General features: G+C 38.8%; 1 protein-coding gene across 1 annotated transcript in view; it reads right to left on the bottom strand.

Moving 5' to 3' along the window:
• Window positions 1-24077, bottom strand: part of Malrd1 (MAM and LDL receptor class A domain containing 1) — a 729079-nt gene that overhangs the window by 38255 nt on the left and 666747 nt on the right. The gene's annotated exons all lie outside the window — the stretch shown is intronic.

The following is a 24077-nucleotide window of genomic DNA, read 5'->3' as shown; positions in this document are numbered from 1 at the left end:
TATTTTTATGTGTGCATGTCTGCGTATAAGCATGGCTCAGGTTGACAACTTTGGGTATTCCTCTGGTGCCATTCATCTAATTTTGAAATAGAGTCTCTCACAGACCAGAAACTTGACATGGAAGCTCAGCTGGAGGGATGGGAAAACTCAGGATCCATGGGCCTCTGCTTCTTTAGGGCTGGGAGTCCAAGCACAGCTCCAAGCTTCACTTTTTAAAGATGGTGTATAGGGCTCCTCATGCTTAAAAGGCAAACATGTGACCATCCAACTCCCTCTCCAGCACTCATATATTTGTCAGTGAAGTGGTTGATTTCTGTACAGTAACTAATGCATCAATTCAATGTATACATTAGCATACAGATAAAGCAGAATACAAATGTATTTATCATCACAAGGGGATGTTTCTTTAATCACTTAGAGTCACAATTAATTTATAGTAATATCAGTTGTACTTTAGCAAAAAATGCTCAGATCAGCCAGACTGCTGTCATCTACTTTATTCAGAAATGGTAGAACTGTTCACACTGGAATAGTGGAATAGATTATCCTCAGAACACCACAGTCTGCAAGCAGATTGCTTGTCTAAGGGACATGTTTGTTCGTTTGTTTATGACAGGGTCTCTCTCTCTTTCTCTCTCTCTCTCTCTCTCTCTCTCTCTAGCACTGACTGATCTGTAATTCATTATTTAGACCTTGCTGGATTTGATCTCACAGAAATCCACCTGCCTTTGCCTCTCAAGTGTTAGGATTAAAGGTCAGTGCCATCATGCCCAGAAGAACATTTTTATTTCTAAGCAATTTTTCCTGGTATAATAAGTCCCCAAATGAGCATGGAAGTTAATATCCTTGTTCTTATTTAGCAGAAACAATGCAAAAGGTTTCTGCGAGATGTCCTGCAAATTCATCGAATGTGCTACAAAATAAGTTTAAAATTAACTTCTGAATATGTCCATTTAAACCTGTGTGTCAGAAGCATTGCTTACTATGCTGGCTAGTTTTATGTCAACTTAACACAAGCTAGAGTCATTAGAGAAGAGAGAGCCTCAGCTGAGAAAATGCCTCCTTAAGATGGCTGCAAACAAGCCTGTAGCGCATTGATATGGTAGATATGAGAGGGCCTAGCCGATTGCTACTAAGGCCACATTTAGGCTGCAGGTCCCAGGTTCTTTCCAAAAGCAGACTGAGCAAGCCAGTAAGCAATACTCCTCTGTGGCTTCTGTCTTCCTGACCTGTTTAAGTTTCTGTTGTGACTTCCTTTGATTATGGACAGTGGTATGGAAGAGTAAATCAAATAAGCCTTTCATGCCCAACTTTCTAACTAGGACACTGTGAACCTACGATTTCTGCCAATCTCCCTTCTAAATCTGAAAAGTTGGTGATTGAAAGCAATTTTTTTCTCAGAAGTGGAATTGAACTAAATTAAAAAGCCCTATTTACAAGGTTCTAGCAGGTCATTAGACAACTCTCCTTTGTTAAGTTAATATTCCTTAAAAAGCAGGATTTACACAAAATTTGATAATTCTGAAGTTTCTGAATTTCAGAGGAAAATAGATCCAAGGAGCTGAAGGGGTCTGTAACCCTATAGGAGGAACAACAATAGGAACCAACCAATACCCCCTGAGCTCGTGTCTCTATCTGTATATGTAGCAGAAGATGGCCTAATCGGCCATCATTGGGAGGAGAGGCCCTTGTTCTTGCAAAGATTATATGCCCCAGTACAGGGGAATGCTGGGGCCAGGAAGCATGAGTGGGTGGGTTGGGGAATAGGGTGGGGGCGGGGGGGATAGGGGATTTTCGGGACAGCATTTGAATTGTAAATGAAGAAAATATCTAATAAAAACAAAGAAAATGGATTTATTGAATTTGGAGTATTTAGTTTCTATTCTCACAATACTTAAGACTGTAAGTCTTTTTTGTCTCCTTGACAGTCCTCATTTAACAATGAGTGCTATATGGCAATCTTTACATGTGGATGCCAGTGTGGCTGACAGTGCATTACGTGTGAATTCACTACGTTCCTTAGGATACCAAGAGTGACATAATTCTGATGTTAGGCTTACAGAATCTCTATTTCAAGCAAACACTTTATATTTAAATATTTCTACTGAGATAAATTCTCTGGAAATATCTGAGAATGTCACTTGAAAAAATAACGGGAAAACCAAAGCATACAGAGAGCATGAATGATTCCCGTCAGGTGTCTGAATGTTTGTGTATCACTTCATCATTTGTCTGTGTCTGCTGGCCATCTACCCGTATACTTAGACAGGGGTATTATATAAAACCTGGAGAAGTGAACTCAGAGGAGGAAGGAGAAGAGATGTTTACAGGGCTGCAGAGAGAATTCAGAACACTTCATGTGTTTTCAACTCTGTTTCTCAAATAAAACCTCCTCTATGGAAAGACCAATGTGAGGTAATTATGGCCATTTGATCCGTAGACTTCTGTTTCCATGGCAGGGTGATCCTCTGCCTTTGAACCAGATTCTGAGACAGCATCAATGCCATGCAAGGATGATATCTGACCATTCTTCCAGCAACAACAAGCAAATATTTTTTTCTGCCTTTTTTGAGAACTATAGTCGGGAAGGTAATGAAGAATATCCTTTCTGTTCTACCTACAGCCAAATAGACTCATTTCCTCCAAGCTTACCATACATCCTATTAAATATCACTAAGATGTTTTTAGAAGATACTAGCATTTATTTCCTCATCATTTTTACAATCAGTAGAATTAGAAAAACAAATGAAAGACAAAACAATGTCTAACACCCCAGAATAAAGACTGTTTGCAAATTTAGTAGTGTATGGGGGGGACTATATACTTGTCAGAGGTGAAGGGTCAAGTCCCTTGTAGGAGAAATGAGTCAGGGAAAGTGGATGAGCTACAGAGTTGGAACTAGTGTACTCCAGTTATACAGCTAAGAACCAAAGAAGAAATGTCCAGACAGGGACAGTCTAGTCTCTAGCTTGGCAAGTTTGGAACTGTTGCATAATTATGTGAAGCTAGAAACGTGTTCCAACAGGGACTAGGACAAACGCTCATCATACACCTTGACAATTAATGACCAAAATGTTCCTTATAGGAATTTTTTAGCTACTTTATGTTTAGACAAGACTGAAAGCAAACATGTTTTTATCTCTCGTGTCTTGCCAAAGTATATATGAAGGCCATGGGTGTTTTGTAATATCTATGCTTATCTAATATATATCTTTCTAATTTAGACTGCCTGAATACTAACACCTATTCTGTCGCTCTGTCCTATCCTCCCTACCTCAGTGTTATCTCCCTACTTTTTCATGCAAAAAGAAAGAAAAGTAAGTCTAATAACTTAATTATATTATTTTTAAATGCATTTAACAAGTGTTTATTTTATTCAAAGTGACCACATGAAAAATACACAGAAATCTGATTTTTTTAGTTTTATGCATCTGACAGTTACATTGTATATATAGTAAACCTAACATTTCAGTCTTCTTATAATTCTTAAAGTTCCAACTATGACCCACATATAGCGAGCATTGTAGGTAGTTGCCCAAAGTTCATCACCAAATCCCTGATGATAGCCCTGGGGCTCATTATATTTAATGTTAATTCTGTTCTCCTGTGAGGGGTTGTGAACCAGGAATGAGTCAGCACTCAGGTGATTCCTGTAAACCTGCTTCCACCTTAATTTGTAAAAATATAGGAGAGCTAATGATTGGGCAGAAGAGCTGAAGGTGGGGAGAGAGCAAAAGAAGAAAATGGCAGGGAGAGAGGATTAGGAGGAGGAGGAGGAGGAGGTGGAGGAGGAGGAGGAAGAGGAGGTGGAGGAGGAGGAGGAGGAGGAGGAGGAAGAAGAGGAGGAGGAGGAGGAGGAGGAAGAGGAGGAGGAGGAGGAGGAGGAAAGGAGGAGGAGGAAGAAAAGTGAAGCAGAAGTACATGGTCTGGAGAAACTGCAATTTCTAAGGGGTCTCATAGATGCAGTAGACCTGCCCAATCTAGGTACACAGAATGTATTCATATTAATTGAGTCATGTTTTCATTGCCAGGGCTTATTTGGGTTGGAGATTTACCACAACAAATCGCTTGATATTAAATCTACATAGCTTTCCTTTGATTTGCATGGAAAGTGACCTCTCTGACCTCTAGTATTGCCATGTCCTCCTTACAATGAAGTGGGCATCAGCACACATATTCACTTCCAGTAGAGATGGGCTTAGACATAGACATACATCTAGGGAGGTGCTTGGTAACAAGAGGTTTTGCTTTGATGACTATATATCCTTAAAGAAATTCTTCCTCAACTCTGATGTGAAAGAGGAAGCATGCTTTGAGCTCTGTTGCAAGCTCAGAGAGTCCCTTTGGTTTTCTGGAAAAGGCATTCTGAGAATGTGACTGACTAATAGGAAGACAGAGTCCCTGGGAGATGGAGAAATAGGGGTCAACTCTGGAGTCTTCCCTCAGTTCAAGATTCAGTTCTCCATGGTTAGCCTTTTGGATTTGAGTCTACATTTTCTAAAATCATGTTGACCACTATAATTTAAGATTTATTTCTTGAAAGAACCCAGATGCCCCTCAACAGAGGAATGGATACAGAAAATGTGGTACATCTACACAATGGAGTACTACTCAGCTATTAAAAAGAATGAATTTATGAAATTCCTAGCCAAATGGATGGACCTGGAGGGCATCATCCTGAGTGAGGTAACACATTCACAAAGGAACTCACACAATATGTACTCACTGATAAGTGGATATTAGCCCAAAACCTAGGATACCCAAGATATAAGATACAATTTCCTAAACACATGAAACTCAAGAAAAATGAAGACTCAAGTGTGGACACTATGCCCCTCCTTAGAAGTGGGAACAAAACACCCTTGGAAGGAGTTACAGAGACAAAGTTTGGAGCTGAGATGAAAGGATGGTCCATGTAGAGACTTCCATATCCAGGGATCCACCCCATAATCAGCATCCAAACGCTGACACCATTGCATACACTAGCAAGATTTTATCGAAAGGACCCAGATGTAGCTGTCTCTTGTGAGACTATGCCAGGGCCTAGCAAACACAGAAGTGGATGCTCACAGTCAGCTAATGGATGGATCACAGGGCTCCCAATGGAGGAGCTAGAGAAAGTAGCCAAGGAGCTAAAGGGATCTGCAACCCTATAGGCAGAACAACATTATGAACTAAACAGTACCCCGGAGCTCTTGACTCTAGCTGCATATGTATCAAAAGATGGCCTAGTCGGCCATCACTGGAAAGAGAGGCCCATTGGACACGCAAACTTTATATGCCCCAGTACAGGGGAACGCCAGGGCCAAAAAGGGGGAGTGGGTGGGTAGGGGATTGGGGGTGGGTGGGTATGGGGGACTTTTGGTATAGCATTGGAAATGTAAATGAGCTAAATACCTAATAAAAAATGGAAAAAAAAAGATTTATTTCTTTTTAAATTCTTATTTATGTGTGTCTGTATGAGCATATGATACAGGTGTTCTGGACCCACAGCGGCCAGAAGAGTTCATTGAGTTCTCTGGAGCTGGAGTTAGCACAGTTGTGCTCCAAACTCTGTCCTCTGGAAAAGGACAGGAGCAGAGTGGATTTTGATATATCACTGATGAGACCTTTAACTGAGCATTATAGAAGATGTGCTTGTGTCCTTATACCAGTGGATCATAACTGCTAATGCACAGCTGTCACTCTTGCTAGGAGGAGCCAGGACCATTCCACAGTTAGTGTCCACATTAGCACGTTACAAATTTGGACATATTTCTCCATCTCATCCTCGAAAAATGAACACATGGAGAAACTGAATTTTATATTCCTCAGTAAAGTATGCTGAAAAATGTTCCACTTCGGATTCTCAGACTCTCCTGTGCTGACCACAAATGCTTTCTTCCCTTGGTCTTTCTCATGTTAAAATGTGGAGCGTGTTGGATATAGCTATAATTGGCATTATAATTTTTATGTGTTAGAAAATAATGACTAGGAGAAATCTGATCTGGATTGTCTTAAGTCCATTTTTCTGTTCAAACCATAGCTGGAACATCTGAAATGTAGTGCAAGTATGCACCTGGGAAGATGGAGACACAAAGGAAGTCTAGAACACCAGGTAAAAATAGACTGCTCTCTATCTCCACAGTTTTGTGAAGTCTAGACACTTCAGGCTCATTTATGAAAAGTTGTAATGAGAGCTTACAGAATTTATGGGAGAATTATACACAAAAAAGACACCCAAGAGTACACTGTCTCATGTTGCTCCAAGCACTTGCAGATATAGTATTTTGCTTTTTCATATTTATCCTGGTCATGATTATTTTCCACTGAACGTTGTTCTGTATCCTAACAGCCTGGTCTAACTAAATCCAGAAAGTGTTGACTCCAATCCCTCCAGCGGCATTTAGCAACCATGTAAGAACAACTAAGGTCATTGGCACATCTGATTTCAAGGTCTAACAAAAGTGTCCCTAAACAGTATAACCTTTAAAATTCTGGAAGCAAGTACACAGGCAAGGAAAATAATTAGCTTTTGAATGTATTTCTACCCACTGCAATTTACCCTGCAGAGAACATGGAGACACTTGGAGGTTTTTGCTCAAACTGAGTGTTTTCTGGTTGATGGGCTGGAACTGTATCAAGAAATGGATGTAGGAAGTACATTAACATCATGGATGAATTTACTGTAATAGGAAAAGAGAAAGTGGGAGGGACTATTGCATAATCTCTGAGCCACAGAATGCAGGAACTCCACAGTGAATTCCAGTGATTAATTTGTTTGGACTAATTTCCCCCATAACTAATTAGCTTCAGCATGTTTCCTAAAATTCCTAAGTATTAGGCAGAGCCCACCTGAAATAAAAAGATAAATATCCTCCATTCATGCATAAGGGTCTGTTTTTTTTATACAAAGAGGAGAAAGAAAATATAATTAGATTCTTTTAGCTACAACCAACCCACTAATCTTTCCTAAATTGCAGCAGGTCTTCTGCTATTAGCAGGTTCTGATCAAGGTGTCAGTGGAATAACTCATTTCTGGGTGTACTTGGCAACACCCATTCATTACTTTCCCACACCTGGAACACAAGCTCATCTTGTCCTTCTTGTCATTTGTGTACACGCCCCAGCTCATTTGTCACACTGCCAGGGCAAACAAGGAGCAGCCACACACTTACTGAGCTTGTGTTTACGCACTAATGTAATAGGAAGAAGGTATGCCTTGGCTGTTTAAATGAACTGAATTGTGATCTCAAGCAATAGAATCAAGGTTAACTTATTTGTAATTGTTCTAATAGATTTGAAGAAAACAGAAAGGAGTTCAGAGGCAGGGTTACTTCCTAAAGATATTGTTATATGAATACTTAAATTTAAAGACAATGCATACAGCATTGAGATATCGTCCAAACTCTGCCATGCCTTCTGAAAAATTGAGAATATGTGTATTTGTGTGATTTCCAATAAGTATGATTAAAAATGAATCTTTGACTTATTTAAAATGTCAAGCTCACCATGAAAAAAATAAAATGAGCTCTATGCTTTAAAATACTGGTGATCTTTTGGTTGGTGGTTTAGTCCCTGGGAGCTCTGGGGGGTCTGTTTGGTTGATATTGTTGTTCTTCCTATGGGGTTGCAAACCCCTTCAGTGCCTTCAGTCCTACCTCTAACTCCTCCACTGGGGAGCTCATGGAGTTCAATGGATGCCTATGAGCATCTGCCTCTGTATTTGTCAGGCTCTGGAAGAGCCTCTCAGGAGACAGCCATATCAGGCTCATAACAGCGAGCTCTTTTTGGCATTCACAATAGTATCGGGATTTGATGACTGTATATGGGCTGGATCCCCAGGTGGTTACCCATGGCTCCAGCTGCATATGTAGCAGAGAATGGCCTTGTTGGGCATCAATGTGAGGAGAGGCCCTTGTTCCTATGAATGATCAATGCCCCATTGTAGGGAAATGACAGGGCAGGGAGGTAGGAGTGGGTGGGTGGTGTTGGAACACCCTCATAGAAGCAGGGATAGGATAGGAGGTTTCTGGGTGGAAGACAGGGAAATGGGATAATATTTGAAATGTAAGTACAGAAAATATCCAATGAAAAATATTGGTGATGAGAAGACTGTGAATTCCCGGGGCTAATGAGAAGCTCTGTGTCGTAACCAAGGATCTTGTGCAACATGCAACAATACCTGTGGTTGATCTGTGGCATACACATTCACGCCTCCATATTTGAGTACATGCACACATGCACTTACACACTCTGTAGACACATGGACATACACACATCTGCTCCCCCACAGTCATACATAACACACTTCTGAGAAAAATGACAAATGACTCTATTTGTCCCTTCAATTTAATTGCAGTCATAGTGTGTCATTAACTTTCACCTCACAATCTGTTAATGTCCTTCAGCCCCATTGCATTCCTGCCCTTGGGCCTGACTAAAAGCCCCTGCCACTTTGGTATGGAAACAGATCTCAACTGAGTTTCTGTTCTCCAGATATATGTCACATTATATAATTTCTTTGAGTCAAAATCTTCACATTTTCAGTGGTCATAGAATCCTGTCAGATAAGATAGCTCTGTGTAGGAAGACTTTCCTGAAATGGGCTTCGCAGCTTTGATCTCAGTTTTAGTATAGCTCATAGTTCCCTTATACTTGTTCACAGTGCCTTCATTGAGAGATAGTCTTTCATTATCTAGGACTTTTCATGACCTTTGCTGCAAATGGCTGGAAGATGCTCTCATACCTTATCCAAGTAGATAGCTAGTATTTACTCCCTTAAGGCCAGAGGCCAATTGTCACTGACCTCTGGAGAGTTTCTTTTATGTTCTAACATGACTCAGACATTCCAAGTTTGGCTCTATGCTGTCTTGACATCATACAATCACACAGTACTCCAGGAATCAGTTTCATGTTAACATCCTTCAAACTAAATTTGCTGAAGGCAAGGTCTGCAGGTATTCACTCTTACAGGATTTAACTAGTTTCATTCTGTGTGTAAGTATTTGCTGAAAATATTCATTACCATCATCATAATAGCAGTTAATATCTGGATTATATATTATAGTCATCAAAACACTTATCTTTTGTGCACACATAATCTTCTTTAAACTTTAGCATTGCTAGTTAAAACTTTAGCATGCCTTAGAGTTAACTGGGACATTGGCCCAAGCACTAATTGATAAGCTCAGCTCTCAGAGTTTCAGATGCAATAATTGAGATGTGGTACCTAACAGTTTCTCAAATGCTATTGACTCTTCTGTTCAGAAGGTTCCCTTTGGGAACCTCAGTCAGGGAGCATTGTTTGAGGTTAAAATCAACCATTACTAACTCAGAGAAAAAATGAAAAGATAGAGCAATGGCTACTTATGCAATGAGTTCAGGTTCTTTAATCTTTCCTGAATTTTTGTCTTCATACTATATTTAATATTAGTAAAATTATCTAGTTCCTTATAAAACATTTTTTAGTTATCAGATTCTGTCCTTAGGGGATAATATTTGAAAGGTACAAAGTATCTGCTCCTTTGTGGCTTTTATTGCAACTTGCACTTGAAATCTGCATCAGGCTGCACAATGATGCATAGGTAGGCTGCAAACTTGTTCCGAAGTTAGTTTAAATTATTACAATAAAGAAAGAACCTTAATTACTTCTGAGGAGAGAGAAAATTGAAATTATGTTTCCCATGTTCAAACAGGTGTGTGGTGTGCTGGCATAGTAGAAGCAGTAGAATAAAATAATTTTAAGTTAAAAATAGTCCTGAATTTATGTTTTATAATTTCTATTTCTCCTGTTTCTTCTTGTTGTTATGGTGTAGTAAGTCTTCAGAGCTTCATGGGAAACAAAAGAAAAATGAAAGAAAGAAGAAATAATAATAAAGCGAATCCTCAAACTGGACAATTAAAAACAGACTACCTGTCATTAGAAACTACACTCCTTTAAGACTACATAAGGTAAAGATATACTGCTTTGCTGAGGAATATTACTTCTAAAACAAAATAATTTGTGAGTATTATTTTTCTTCTCCCCATAGAGTCTAAAAATAATTTTCCTTTAAAAACATATTTTCAACTTAATTCTAGCAAGACCTTTATTCATACTTTGTCTTACACACTGAAATATACATGAGCGCACAAGCATGGTGTGGAGAGGTTTAAAATGGAGAAAGAATAAACCATGAGCTGCTGAGTCCTGGAAGAAATTTCACCAGCTGTATTGCTCACTAAGAAACTGTGGGAGTCTCAGACTCACTTTGACCTTTTGGTAAAGAAAGGGAGGCTTTACTTCAGAGTACGAAACCAGAAATCTTCCCGGGGCTTTGTGGAAACTGAAGAAGGATTCCAAACTCAATATTCTGCTCTTTGAGAAGTTACTCTTGAGTGTTTTCTGTTTTTTATCTTTATTATAGGCAACCTCATCACCAGATTATATTCTTTCCAGCCTCCAAAGAGACTACAAGTGCTATTTTAGTTTTGAAAATCTTATAAAAATTATGGACAATGGATCATTTCACTCTTTCCAAGAAATTCTTGAAGTGAAGAAGGTGGGAAAGAAATTATAAAAAAGAAAGAAACAAAATATTTTTAAAATATTGAAAAAGCAATGGGGTTCATGTAATAAACTGACTTTACCTTTAGGTCTTAGGTTTGCACAGTTTCTGTCATAATGAACCCTGTTACCATGTCTTTACCCCATCTCATACACAGAACAAGTGCTTCTTGTTCTACTGAAAAATGTACATATATGTATTTTCTAATGGTTTTATAATATTTGTCAGAAAGCAGATTCACATTTGCATGCAGTGACAACTGATAATTAGCAAACATTGCTTCTCTTTGTACTGCTATATACTTATGTTTTAGCATATTAGTATATATATTTGTATACATATATATATATATATATATATATATATACATGTATATGTGTGTGTGTATCATGCAAACATACTGTTGTAACTAGTGAAATATGTTTTCATTTGATTTGCATATTTATAGCAATACAAGATTTTCAAAGTTCACATTATAAAACTCAAGTATTTGTCAAAATATATGTATTATCAATTATGTATTAAAATTTATTTTGATTTTTTGGAGTCCACCTTCTTGAGTTCTTTATATATATTGGATATTAGTCACCTATCTGATTTAGGATAGGTAAAGATCCTTTCCCAATCTGTTAGTGACCTTTTTGTCTTATTGAGGGTGTCTTTTGCCTTACAGAAGCTTTGCATTTTTATGAGGTCCCATTTGTCAATTCTCGATCTTACAGCACAAGCCATTGCTGTTCTATTCAGGAATTTTTCCCCTGTGCCCATATCTTCAAGGCTTTTCCCCACTTTCTCCTCTATAAGTTTCACTGTCTCTGGTTTTATGTGGAGTTCCTTGATCCACTTAGATTTGACCTTAGTACAAGGAGACAGGAATGGATCAATTCACATTCTTCTACATGATAACCACCAGTTGTGCCAGCACCATTTGTTGAAAATGCTGTCTTTTTTTCCACTGGATGGTTTTAGCTCCCTTGTCAAAGATCAAGTGACCATAGGTGTGTGGGTTCATTTCTGGGTCTTCAATTCTATTCCATTGGTCTACTTGTCTGTCCCTATACCAGTACCATGCAGGGTTTTTTTTTTTGTTTTGTTTTGTTTTTTTTGTTTTGTTTTGTTTTTTTTTTTTTTAATCACAATTGCTCTGCAGTACAGCTGTAGGTAAGGCATGGTGATTCCACTGGAGGTTCTTTTATCCTTGAGAAGAGTTTTTGCTATCCTAGGTTTTTTGTTATTCCAGATGAATCTGCCGATTGCCCTTTCTAATTCGTTGAAGAATTGAGTTGGAATTTTGATGGGGATTGCATTGAATCTGTAGATTGCTTTTGACAAGATAACCATTTTTTCCTATATTGATCCTGCCAATCAATGAGCATAGGAGATTTTTCCATCTTCTGAGATCTTCTTGAATTTCTTTCTTCAGAGACTTGAAGTTCTTATCATACAGATCTTTCACTTCCTTAGTTAGAGTCACGCCAAGGTATTTTATATTATTTGTGACTATTGTGAAGGGTGTTGTTTCCCTAATTTCTTTCTCAGCCTGTTTATTCTTTGTGTAGAGAAAGGCCACTGATTTGTTTGAGTTAATTTTATATCCAGCTACTTCACTGAAGCTGTTTATTAGGTTTAGGAGTTCTCTGGTGGAATTTTTAGGGTCACTTATATATACTATCATATCATCTGGGAAGAGTGATATTTTGACTTCTTCCTTTCCAATTTGTATCCCCTTGAGCTCCTTTTGTTGTCGAATTGCTCTGGCTAGCACTTCACGTATAATGTTCAATAGGTAGGGAGAAAGTGGGCAGCCTTGTCTAGTCCCTGATTTTAGTGGGATTGCTTCAAGTTTCTCTCCATTTAGTTTGATGTTGACTACTGGTTTGCTGTATATTGCTTTTATCATGTTTAGGTATGGGCCTCGAATTCCTGATCTTTCCAAGACTTTTATCATGAATGGGTGTTGGATTTTGTCAAATACTTTCTTCACATCTAATGAGATGATCATGTGGTTTTTGTCTTTGAATTTGTTTATATAGTGGGTTATGTTGATGGATTTCTGTATTTTCAACCATCCCTGCATCCCTGGAATGAAACCTACTTGATCAGGATGGATGATTGTTTTGATGTGTTCTTGGATTCGGTACCAAGAATTTTATTGAGTATTTTTGCATCGATGTTCATAAGGGAAATTGGTCTGAAGTTCTCGATCTTTGTTGGGTCTTTTTGTGGTTTAGGTATCAGAGTAATTGTGGCCTCATAGAATGAATTGTGTAGAGTACCTTCTGCTTCTGTTTTGTGGAATAGTTTGTGAAGAACTGGAATTAGATCTTCTTTGAAGGTCTGATAGAATTCTGCACTAAACCCATATGGTCCTATTGTTATATGATCTTAAATATTTTGGATGAGATAAGGTTGTGACCTGATAGAAGGACAAATAACAATTTATATTTTATTCAAGAGAGTATGTCTGTAGACAGGAGCTTACATTGAACAAATAAACAGTAAGTATGTATTAACGAAATAAGGTTCCAACCTAATATTCGACAGGAGACTGGGAGTGAAGAATATTGTCCACTTGTTCAAGTTTCTTTTTTGAGATTAATTATTTTAAAAAGTTTTATGTGTACTGGTATTTTTTTCTATGTATGTTAGCACTATGTGTGTACAGCACTCACAGAGGTCAGAAGAGTGTGTACAATCCACATGAACTGGAGTTACCAGTTCTCATCTGGGCTATGGGAATCAAATGAGGTCTTCTACAAGAACAGTAAATGTTCTTAACCACAAAACTGTCTCTCCAGGCACATTTCCAAGAAGTTTTATTGTTAAATGAAGGAGACAGATCTGCTGAGAATCAGAGAGTGAAAGAGTGGGGCTACCTTGTCTCTTCTTTGAGGACATAGCTATAAGAGCATGTCTGTGGATAATTCAGTGGTAAGGCTGATGCCTAACAGACAGAACAATCAGCGCAGGAATAATGCTAGTAATGAATCAATGGGTTCCTGAGCTCCTGGGGAACAGGGGCTTTTAGAAATATGCTGTGCAACATGACAGGTGATTACTGGTGTATAGGTTTCCTGATAGAACTAATTGACAGTTGTCTGATAACAAATATCTCAAAGGAATTTGAAGGAATATGGTTGGCAGAAGTGACCTTGTGATAACTTGCCCCATGTGATAACTTTTGACTCTTAGACAACAATAAAACAAGAAACAGGTATATGTGTGCAAGGTTGCCTTTTGAATGTGTGTGTGTGTGTGTGTGTGTATGTGTCTGTGCATCTGTATGTGGTTACCATATGAATATGTGTATAAGGTTATTGGCATAGGTTGGTTTAATGTTGTTTGTATTTTAATGTTAATACTGGTTTATTCAACCTGGTTGCCACAGACATGAGAGAGTCCCCACATACACTCAAGTGATGCTATGTGATTTTACCCCCAAGTTATTTTTTGATTGGTGAATAAAGATGTTGACAGTCAATAATTGGGCAGAAGAGATGTAGGCAGGATTTAGGGATTTTGCACTTGGGAGTGGGAGGAGAATCATAGTGCATGGGCGAGAAGGGAATGGAGAACAAGATGCAGTGGGTTAGGTGAGTCATAAAAATGTGGCCCTGAGGGTCGTCCAATTAGAGTTAGGAACAGCCCAAATAAAACATGATAAGTAATAACTTGGAGTTATCAATAAAAATGCATTCTAATACCATAGAAGGTAAATATATGCCCAGCTCTTGTGCTGATTGATGCTTATTATAAACATAAAGGTTATGTGTATCTTTATTAAAAAACAAAATGATCAAATGATGGGTTAAAACACCAAATTGAGATTAAAAATTTCAGCAGAAGGTTACCATGTGAATGTATATGTAAGATTACCCTGTGAGTATGTGTGTGTAAGGTTACCCTATAAATATGTGTGTATGTGTAGAGTTACCATATGAATGCATGAGTAAGGTTAATTGTGTGTTAGGTTATGATGTGAATGTGTGTGTGTAAGGTTACCATGTAAATATGTGTGAAAGATTACCTTGTGAATACATGTATAAAGTTACCACTATGTAGGTGGCAATTTGTGCTACTCATATTTAAATTAGAGCATTGCATGAATACATTAAACATACACAATTGCACTAGAAATGAAGCTCTAAAGATAAATGATAACAATTTCTGCAATTTCTCATGGTTTAAGCTTAGAATTTCCTAGATAGCCAACAGTGACCTTGAACTCCTGATCTTCCTGCTTCCACTTCTCAAATGCTGAGATAATTGGCATGAGCATGTGGTTACAGCTGAATTCGGAACCTCTATTTTTAGATGAAAAAATACATATAGATCTTATTTATTTTACTGTTACAGATAGCTTCTCTATATTACACAGCTAGTGCATTCTTACTACCTCTACATAACTTTCCTCTCCATTTCTCCATGTTTAAATAATTACTTAGCTACACACACACACACACACACACACACACGACATGAACTCTTATCCACCACTGAGCCAATATGACATGCATACTAATATTTTTTTATCTATATTTTTCTGGAGTTAAATACCCAATTCATATTATCATACTAGTTGCTAGGATTTGGGTCTAATTTCTGAGCTTCCCAACAAATCCTCAGTAAGATGTTCTCCTATAGGTGAACTAATGGTATTTCTTTCCGTTTGGAAAGAGAAACTCCCAAAGGAGAATTTTAGAAAAGGATTTCTACTGCCCCTTTATCTTAGTGCTACCCTGGACTGGCACTTTAAGAACTTTTAGATCTCCTGTCTAACATCAGCCCAGCATCCTGACTCCATTTCCTGTGTGCATCAGTTCCCTACCTGATTTGTGTACTGTAGAACATGCATAAGAGGTTACCATGTTCATGGTCAGTTAAATCAAAGATACTTTCAAGGAGTGGGAATAGAAGCAAGCAATGGAATACACAGAATGTGAGAGTAGATGTACTCTCAGGGAAAAGAAGGAAACCAGCCAGAGCAAGTAAGGTCAGGGAAAGTCAGTGGGTGAGGAACCTAATTTCAGGACATCAGCCAATAAATCTATGATGAGTAGGTAAAAGTTTTGTTTCCCCTGATATAAAGAGAGCAAATATAAGCAATTCTATAGTGTGTTTCTTAATAACCAAGACTGTCAGGAAATAGTATTTGCCTTCAGTTTAAATGCTTGATAACACATAAATAACATTAGTCTAAAATACATTCTGTACTAAAATATAAAAAGAATTCTGTCTATGACAAAAGTACAAAAAGAAGCTTCTTAGTGGTATATAAGCAGCATAGTCCTGATTGTTTGTTTTTTTTAAGATGTATCAGTGTGGGGCATGAAGACTATGCCAAGAAGAGAAAGTGGTGGAACTGGCAAAGTAGAGCATGTTCAAATCTCAGAAATTTCAAAATTTGAGACCAGCAGAATGGAACTTGCCTTCTCCCTATTTCCATGCCTGTCTTGAAGAACATAACCATAACCAAGCTACTCCAACTAAGTGGTCACAAGTAGTCAGGAATCCAGTACCTGGAATGTCTCTTCGTGCTAGTGAAGTACCTCAGTGCCTTAGCTTTTGCCAATGACCTTTTCCCACCATAGATATTCTCACCCCTAAACTTTGGTTCACCTCGAATAAAGCGTATGCACTCAACCCCAGTTCAATAAAGAAATACAAACAAGCTAAGATCATCATAGAGCTGTTTCATTAAGATCGTTGGAGAAGGCCTTTGCCTAAAAGAGCCGTGACACTAAGATTCTCAGAGAAGCCCCCACTACTCCTCCCAGCGGAACTAGGATCCGGTTCATTCCAGACTCTGCTTCATCCTTTCAGCCTGGTGTGCAGCAGCATGTGGTCATCCTGAGAAGAAGGAAGCAGAAGATGTGGACCCACACATCTACCTACAGCCTCTGGATACTTCTCAGATTTTAAGCATCAATCTTGATGTACTTCTGAATTTTTCTTAAATGAACATTAAAATACTGCTTTTCAATATAAGACAAATATAAGAGTCTTTAAAACAATTGCAGGAACTGACTATTTTCCCTTACTTAGATGTCTGGAAAGCAAAAAAGAAAGAAAAATAGCTCAATCTCCTAGAACTTCAGTTTTCCTATCTGTTAAACACATAGATAAAAGCAGCAGTGTCACAGGGATGTTGCAAATACTCGTTAAATATATGTAGTTGCTTAGAATGACACAGGTGCATAGTTAGCTTTCTGTGATGATCAGCTATTATTACCATGAATATATTTAGTAAGCTCCTAATTTACTCAGTGTATAGTGCTTATTATTCAACCCCTCAAGCTAAAAGGAACTGACATTTTAAAAAATTGTGGTTCCCAACCAAACAGAACACATGGTGGGACTCCTGGCTCTAGCTACATATATAGCGGAGGATGGTCTAGTTGGTCATCAATGGGAGGAGAGACGCTGGGTCCTGTGAAGGTTCTATGCCCCAGTATAGGGGAGTGCCAGGGCCTGGAAGTAGGAGTGGGTGGGTTGGGGAACAGGGAGGGGGGAGGAGATAAGAGTTTTTCGGAGGGGATGACATTTGAAATGTAAATATAGAAATATCTAATAAAAAGGATATGGTTCAAATGATTGGTAGAGTAAATGTCAAATGACTGAAACAGACAAGGAAGAATTCTCTGTCCTAAAGTAACCTTGATGGCTGAATAGCAAAAGGCTGAAAAAACAGATTGATGACTTGGTTGTCCCTGGTTAGCAGACAAGTTGCTTAACACCTTGCCAATCAAAATATCCACAAGATAACAAACCATTTGCCTTCCAAAGTAAATTACGGACCCCATTGATTCTTCATTTCTTTCTTTAAAAAAATACCCTGATTGTTTTCAATGGCTTCATTCTGGAGAATCTCATGCAGTAATCAGAAGGTTGTTAGGGGCAGACCACCAAGAATGTCAAGAGTGATTTTTTCACTGTGCCAACATTATAGTGAAAAATAAATTATGGGAAATCAGAGTGGGTGCCAAGAATCACGTTGATAAACAGAAGTGTGATGAAAATGCTGAATATGTCCTCATCTGAACATCTGGTCCCATTCCCTGGTCCCATTTCCCCACATGTGTACAAAATCAGGATCACAGGGGACAAGGAACCAAGGAGAAATGACTCAGGTACAATAGTCACTGCCCTTAACTGTTACCATCCAGCACATTACCAATTGTTGTTCATCTTAGATGTTGTTCATGCTTAGAAAATGGAATACAAATGGAGAACCATCTCAGTGGCCCTTCTGCCTGTTCCTGTGTCTCCTTGTATCCCCTCTCCTTCCAGGTATTGAAGACAGCTATATATGCTCTATCAGGTTCTGCTGGGAGCTCATAAGACTATCAACAATACATTCAAAATAGCCCTGTATTTTTAATTGGCCCTGTATATGTTAAGTAGTTTTATTATAGTTATTTGATTCTCAAAACTGTTATGATTTTTTTTCTCTCTACTCAACTTTCAAAATATAACAGCCACTAGTAGTGTGAGTTCAGTAAACATATATTGCCAGAGTACTTGAGAAGGGTGGGGTAGCTTTCTCTATATCAACTGAGCAAAGCTCATATGAACTTACACAGACCAAATCAGCAGCACAGAGCCTGCATGGATCTGCACAAGATACCCCTCATATATTGTGCTTTTCAGTTTAGTGTTTTCATGGGATTCCTGAGTGTGTGAATAAGTGAGTCTCTGACTGCCATGGCTTTTCTTGGGCTCTTCCTTCTGTTGGTTTTCCTTGTCCAACATGGATGTGATAGCGTTTTTCATCTTACATTTGGCTTTATTTTATTATCTCTTAGAAGGCTGCTCTTTTAAAATGAGAGACAGAAAGGGCTTGGATGTGGGTTGCAATGCAGGTGTAGAAGAAATGTGAGGAATAGAGGGAGAAGAAACAATATCAGGATATACTGTTTGGAAAAAGAATCTATTTTCAGTGATGGGAGAAAGGGTGGGAACAGAGGCCATGGATGGGAAATGTGTAGGATGGTAGGTTAGCTTGGGTTAGACAGAAAAATAAATGCTTTTTTTAAAAAATATTGCTGGGTTTTACTGGAAAACATAAAAAAAAAAGAACACTAGAAATGAGTGGACAAAATCCAGCATCAAGACATTTGAACTTATTACTATTTAAGTTATAATTAACAAATAAAAATATATATTTGCTTTTAGGAGCCTCGCGGCAAGTTTGCTTTGGCTGTGCAGGCTCAAGAGGTTCTCTATGTCCTGCTTTGAGCACTGCTGTTGGGTGCTGTGAGGGGACCTCAAATAAGCTCCGAGAGCAGGACTCCAGTTCCAGGACTCCGCGGGACCTAGGAAATTAGTCTGAACAGGTTAGAGGGTGCGCCAGAGAACCGGACAGCTTCTGGGACGGGCAGAAGCACAGAGCCGCTGAGGCAGCACCCTTGGCGGGCTGCAGACAGCCGGCCACCGTCCGGACCAGAGGACAGGTGTCCCCCTGGCTAGGGAGGCGGCCTCAGCCTCAGGAGCAGCGGTCGCCATCTTGGTTCCAGGACTCCCTGGAACTTAGGAATTTAGTCTGCACAGGTGAGAGTCTGCACCACAGAAGCTGACAGCTTCTGGGAACTGCCAAAGCAACACAGCTTCTGAGAGAGGCCCTGTTTTGGGCCTTCTTCTTCGACCAGGAGGAGGTCCAAAAACAAGATATCTGTGCACCTTCCCTGTAAGAGAGCTTGCCAGCAGAGAGTGCTCTGAGTACTGAAACTCAGAGAAGAGAATCTGTCTCCCAGGTCTGCTGAGAGACGGTAACAGAATCACCAGAAGAACAATCTCTAAACAGAGTCAACTATAACTACTAACTCCAGAGATTACCAGATGGCGAAAGGTAAACGTAGGAATCCTACTAACAGGAACCAAGACCACTCACCATCATCAGAACCCAGCACTCCCACTTCGCCCAGTCCAGGGCACCCCAACACACCCGAAAACCTAGACCTAGATTTAAAAGCATATCTCATGATGATGGTAGAGGACATCAAGAAGGACTTTAATAAATCACTTAAAGAAATACAGGAGAACACTGCTAAAGAGTTACAAGTCCTTAAAGAAAAACAGGAAAACACAATCAAACAGGTAGAAGTCCTTACAGAAAAAGAGGAAAAAACATACAAACAGGTGATGGAAATGAACAAAACCATACTAGACCTAAAAAGGGAAGTAGACACAATAAAGAAAACTCAAAGTGAGGCAACACTGGAGATAGAAACCCTAGGAAAGAAATCTGGAAACATAGATTTGAGCATCAGCAACAGAATACAAGAGATGGAAGAGAGAATCTCAGGTGCAGAAGATTCCATAGAGAACATCGGCACAACAATCAAAGAAAATGGAAAATGCAAAAATATCCTAACTCAAAATATCCAGGAAATCCAGGACACAATGAGAAGACCAAACCTACGGATAATAGGAGTGGATGAGAATGAAGATTTTCAACTCAAAGGACCAGCAAACATCTTCAACAAAATTATTGAAGAAAACTTCCCAAATATAAAGAAAGAGATACCTATGAACATACAAGAAGCCTACAGAACACCAAATAGACTGGACCAGAAAAGAAATTCCTCCCGACACATAATAATCAGAACAACACATGCACTAAATAAAGATAGAATACTAAAAGCAGTAAGGGAAAAAGGTCAAGTAACATACAAAGGCAAGCCTATCAGAATTACACCAGATTTTTCACCAGAGACTATGAAAGCCAGAAGAGCCTGGACAGATGTTATACAGACACTAAGAGAACACAAATTCCAGCCCAGGCTACTATACCCAGCCAAACTCTCAATTACCATAGATGGAGAAACCAAAGTATTCCACGACAAAACCAAATTCACACATTATCTCTCCACGAATCCAGCCCTTCAAAGGTTAATAACAGAAAAAAACCAATACAAGAACGGGAACAATGCCCTAGAAAAAACAAGAAGGTAATCCCTCAACAAACCTAAAAGAAGACAGCCACAAGAACAGAATGCCAACTTTAACAACAAAAATAACAGGAAGCAACAATTACTTTTCCTTAATATCTCTTAACATCAATGGTCTCAACTCCCCAATAAAAAGACATAGACTAACAAACTGGCTACACAAACAAGACCCAACATTTTGCTGTTTACAGGAGACACATCTCAGAGAAAAAGATAGACACTACCTCAGAATAAAAGGCTGGAAAACAATTTTCCAAGCAAATGGTATGAAGAAACAAGCTGGAGTAGCCATCCTAATATCTGATAAGATTGACTTCCAACCCAAAGTTAACAAAAAAGACAAGGAGGGGCACTTTGTTCTCATCAAAGGTAAAATCCTCCAAGAGGAACTCTCAATTCTGAATATCTATGCTCCAAATACAAGGGCAGTCACATTCATTAAAGAAACTTTAGTAAAGCTCAAAGCACACATTGCACCTCACACAATAATAGTGGGAGACTTCAACACACCACTTTCACCATTGGACAGATCATGGAAACAGAAACTAAACAGGGACACACTGAAACTAACAGAAGTGATGAAACAAATGGATCTGACAGATATCTACAGAACATTTTATCCTAAAAAAAAAGGATATACCTTCTTCTCAGCACCTCATGGTACCTTCTCCAAAATTGACCACATAATAGGTCACAAAACAGGCCTCAACAGATTCAAAAATATTGAAATTGTCCCATGTATCCTATCAGATCACCATGCACTAAGGCTGATCTTCAATAACAAAAAAAAAAAAATAACAGAAAGCCAACACTCACGTGGAAACTGAACAACACTCTTCTCAATGATACCTTGGTCAAGGAAGGAATAAAGAAAGAAATTAAAGACTTTTTAGAGTTTAATGAAAACGAAGCCACAACGTACCCAAACCTTTGGGACACAATGAAAGCATTTCTAAGAGGGAAACTCATAGCTCTGAGTGCCTCCAAGAAGAAACGGGAGAGAGCACATACTAGCAGCTTGACAACACATCTAAAAGCTCTAGAAAAAAAGGAAGCAAATTCACACAAGAGGAGTAGACGGCAGGAAATAATGAAACTCAGGGGTGAAATCAACCAAGTGGAAACAAGAACTATTCAAAGAATTAACCAAACGAGGAGTTGGTTCTTTGAGAAAATCAACAAGATAGATAAACCCTTAGCTAGACTCACTAGAGGGCACAGAGACAAAATCCTAATTAACAAAATCAGAACTGAAAAGGGAGACATGACAACAGATCCTGAAGAAATCCAAAACACCATCAGATCCTTCTACAAAAGGCTATACTCAACAAAACTGGAAAACCTGGACGAAATGGACAAATTTCTGGACAGATACCAGGTACCAACGTTGAATCAGGATCAAGTTGACCTTCTAAACAGTCCCATATCCCCTAAAGAAATAGAAGCAGTTATCAATAGTCTCCCAGCCAAAAAAAGCCCAGGACCAGATGGGTTTAGTGCAGAGTTCTATCAGACCTCAAAGAAGATCTAATTCTAGTTCTGCACAAACTTTTTCACAAGATAGAAGTAGAAGGTACTCTACCCAACTCATTTTATGAAGCCACTATTACTCTGATACCTAAACCACAGAAAGATCCAACAAAGATAGAGAACTTCAGACCAATTTCTCTTATGAATATCGATGCAAAAATCCTCAATAAAATTCTCGCTAACCGAATCCAAGAACACATTAAAGCAATCATCCATCCTGATCAAGTAGGTTTTATTCCAGGGATGCAGGGATGGTTTAATATACGAAAATCCATCAATGTAATCCATTATATAAACAAACTCAAAGACAAAAACCACATGGTCATCTCTTTAGATGCAGAAAAAGCATTTGACAAGATCCAACACCCATTCATGATAAAAGTTCTGGAAAGATCAGGAATTCAAGGCCCATACCTAAACATGATAAAAGCAATCTACAGCAAACCAGTAGCCAACATCAAAGTAAATGGAGAGAAGCTGGAAGCAATCCCACTAAAATCAGGGACTAGACAAGGCTGCCCACTTTCTCCCTACCTTTTCAACATAGTACTTGAAGTATTAGCCAGAGCAATTCGACAACAAAAGGAGATCAAGGGGATACAAATTGGAAAGGAGGAAGTCAAAATATCTCTTTTTGCAGATGATATGATAGTATATATAAGTGACCCTAAAAATTCTACCAGAGAACTCCTAAACCTGATAAACAGCTTCGGTGAAGTAGCTGGATATAAAATTAACTCAAACAAGTCAATGGCCTTTCTCTACACAAAGAATAAACAGGCTGAGAAAGAAATTAGGGAAACAACACCCTTCTCAATAGTCACAAATAAAATAAAATATCTCGGCGTGACTCTAACTAAGGAAGTGAAAGATCTGTATGATAAAAACTTCAAGTCTCTGAAGAAAGAAATTCAAGAAGATCTCAGAAGATGGAAAGATCTCCCATGCTCATGGATTGGCAGGATCAACATTGTAAAAATGGCTATCTTGCCAAAAGCAATCTACAGATTCAATGTAATCCCCATCAAAATTCCAACTCAATTTTTCAACGAATTGGAAGGAGCAATTTGCAAATTCATCTGGAATAACAAAAAACCTAGGATAGCAAAAAGTCTTCTCAAGGATAAAAGAACCTCTGGTGGAATCACCATGCCTGACCTAAAGCTTTACTACAGAGCAATTGTGGTAAAAACTGCATGGTACTGGTATAGAGACAGACAAGTAGACCAATGGAATAGAATTGAAGACCCAGAAATGAACCCACACACCTATGGTCACTTGATCTTCGACAAGGGAGCTAAAACCATCCAGTGGAAGAAAGACAGCATTTTCAACAATTGGTGCTGGCACAACTGGTTGTTATCATGTAGAAGAATGCGCATCGATCCATACTTATCTCCTTGTACTAAGGTCAAATCTAAATGGATCAAAGAACTTCACATAAAACCAGAGACACTGAAACTTATAGAGGAGAAAGTGGGGAAAAGCCTTGAAGATATGGGCACAGGGGAAAAATTCCTGAACAGAACAACAATGGCTTGTGCTGTAAGATCGAGAATTGACAAATGGGACCTAATGAAACTCCAAAGTTTCTGCAAGGCAAAAGACACCGTCAATAAGACAAAGAGACCACCAACAGATTGGGAAAGGATCTTTACCTATCCTAAATCAGATAAGGGACTAATATCCATCATATATAAAGAACTCAAGAAGGTGGACTTCAGAAAATCAAATAACCCCATTAAAAAATGGGGCTCAGAACTGAACAAAGAATTCTCACCTGAGGAATACCGAATGGCAGAGAAGCACCTGAAAAAATGTTCAACATCCTTAATCATCAGGGAAATGCAAATCAAAACAACCCTGAGATTCCACCTCACACCAGTCAGAATGTCTAAGAGCAAAAATTCAGGTGACAGCAGATGCTGGCGAGGATGTGGAGAAAGAGGAACACTCCTCCATTGTTGGTGGGATTGCAGGCTTGTACAACCACTCTGGAAATCAGTCTGGCGGTTCCTCAGAAAATTGGACATAGTACTACCGGAGGATCCAGCAATACCTCTCCTGG

The sequence above is a fragment of the Mus musculus genome, chromosome 2, assembly GCF_000001635.26.
Source record: "Mus musculus strain C57BL/6J chromosome 2, GRCm38.p6 C57BL/6J".
Classification (NCBI taxonomy): Eukaryota; Metazoa; Chordata; class Mammalia; order Rodentia; family Muridae; genus Mus; species Mus musculus.
This window is presented reverse-complemented; position numbering and strand designations above follow the sequence as displayed.